Raw genomic sequence first — 2,500 nt, 5'->3', positions numbered from 1 at the left:
ACCCACGTTGGCCCCTAACCTAACCCACGTTGGCCCCTAACCTAACCCACGTTGGCCCCTAACCTAACCCACGTTGGCCCCTAACCTAACCCACGTTGGCCCCTAACCTAACCCACGTTGGCCCCTAACCTAACCCACGTTGGCCCCTAACCTAACCCACGTTGGCCCCTAACCTAACCCACGTTGGCCCCTAACCTAACCCACGTTGGCCCCTAACCTAACCCACGTTGGCCCCTAACCTAACCCACGTTGGCCCCTAACCTAACCCACGTTGGCCCCTAACCTAACCCACGTTGGCCCCTAACCTAACCCACGTTGGCCCCTAACCTAACCCACGCTGCACCTTAACCTAAGTTACGCTGCACCTTAACCTAAGTTACGCTGCACCTTAACCTAAGTTACGCTGCACCTTAACCTAAGTTACGCTGCACCTTAACCTAAGTTACGCTGCACCTTAACCTAAGTTACGCTGCACCTTAACCTAAGTTACGCTGCACCTTAACCTAAGTTACGCTGCACCTTAACCTAAGTTACGCTGCACCTTAACCTAACTTACACTGCACCTTAACCTAAGTTACACTGCACCTTAACCTAACTTACACTGCACCTTAACCTAAGTTACACTGCACCTTAACCTAAGTTACACTGCACCTTAACCTAACTTACACTGCACCTTAACCTAAGTTACACTGCACCTTAACCTAAGTTACACTGCACCTTAACCTAAGTTACACTGCACCTTAACCTAAGTTACACTGCACCTTAACCTAAGTTACACTGCACCTTAACCTAACTTACACTGCACCTTAACCTAACTTACACTGCACCTTAACCTAACTTACACTGCACCTTAACCTAACTTACACTGCACCTTAACCTAACTTACACTGCACCTTAACCTAACTTACACTGCACCTTAACCTAACTTACACTGCACCTTAACCTAACTTACACTGCACCTTAACCTAACTTACACTGCACCTTAACCTAACTTACACTGCACCTTAACCTAACTTACACTGCACCTTAACTGTCACATGTAACGTCACAGGAATGTAGCTTTGCCTAACAGCAACCCTCTGAACATAGTTCACTGCTTGGATCCTCTGGTGTCATGTGTATTTCTTGATGCCATGGTGCGTACCCTCACATAAAGGTCTTTCGAGTGTTGCGTACTTTCTACACAGTCCCGCTAACCACTGGAAGGGTGTACCGCTACAGAACGAATATCGCCCTCCCCTCCTGCCCTTCCAAGCTGGTCGGTCAGGCGTTTGTTTGTGAAATGAGCCTTGCAGCTGTTCAGTTGCATTCGGTTGTCGATGCAGTCAGTGTACGTTGTGGTACGGCCTGTGTGGACTGTCCGCTGATGTACGCGTAACCCACACTGATCATCCGTCGTTACGTACTGAGTGACATAATGTGGCACATGCTTGACCGTACACCGGCTGCGCCCTACAATGGCGAATCATAAGGGCCATATGTTGTGCACGATGCTACTTGTCTCGTCTCCCCATTACAGCGAGATTGCACTGTTGTACGCCGTACAGACATGTGGTAAGTAGGTACGGACGAAAGTATTGCATGTTGGCCCCCCCCCCCCCTCCTCCCTCTGCCGGGAATCAGCGTGAGCCGTCTGTTGATGTAGCGATGAGGGTTTTCCTATTTAATCGTATTGCCCCACACAACATGATAGCACGGTGGACCGCGTTCCACATCTGCGACATGCTACAGAGGCCGGTTGACAGTCGACCGCGCAAGGGACATTGCACACGTGCGCGGACCATCTTCCACGTGTTCTCTCGTGTACATGCCGCAGTGTGTATGTGGGCTGATGTAGCGTGTCGTGACACATAACATGCAGGCATGCCAGAATCGTAGATTTCGCAAATGTAGATTGACGTATACGTTTGCTGCCAAAGATCCGCAAATGAACTGGAAATCAGTTGTTGAGCGGTTGTTCGCGCTGCAGGTGCATCGGTGATAGCGACGATCGGTACATCTGTGAACCGGTTGTTTCGGCGGTACCCGCCATGCCCCCGAACCTGAGTTGGCCATGTGGGTATGAAGCGATACGAGGCTGTGGCTTGGCGGGACAGTCCCCGGCCGGTGAGGGGGGGCCGCCCGGCGTGCTGGCCGCGCGCTGCGTGAGCGCACGCACTACAGCCGGCTGGTGGGGGGCGCCCAGTGGCAGGAGCGCCGGCCGACGGGCCCGGCTGGCGTCCCAGCTATGCGCCGGCGCACCCTGCGCGCGGCGCCAGGCGGCCAAAGTGGGTTCTGCTGAGCCCGGTGCGAAGCGCGGTGGACATCTGCAGTGTGCTGGTCCGATTGCGGACTGTGTGCGTTGAGGATGCGCCGCCGCCCGGCACTCGGCGTCGCGACGCCGTCTGCTGCTCGGTCGCCCCCAGCGGTTCTCGCAGGTGGTTTGTATCGCAGCTCTGCGGACGTGTTGGCGCGTGCGCTGTGCTGGGAGAGTTCGCTTCTGCACCCAAGTGGGGCTTTG

Source organism: Schistocerca gregaria, unplaced genomic scaffold (assembly GCF_023897955.1).
Source record: "Schistocerca gregaria isolate iqSchGreg1 unplaced genomic scaffold, iqSchGreg1.2 ptg000626l, whole genome shotgun sequence".
NCBI classification, from domain to species: domain Eukaryota; kingdom Metazoa; phylum Arthropoda; class Insecta; order Orthoptera; family Acrididae; genus Schistocerca; species Schistocerca gregaria.
The sequence above is the reverse complement of the archived record's forward strand: the minus strand, read 5'-3'. Positions refer to the sequence as shown.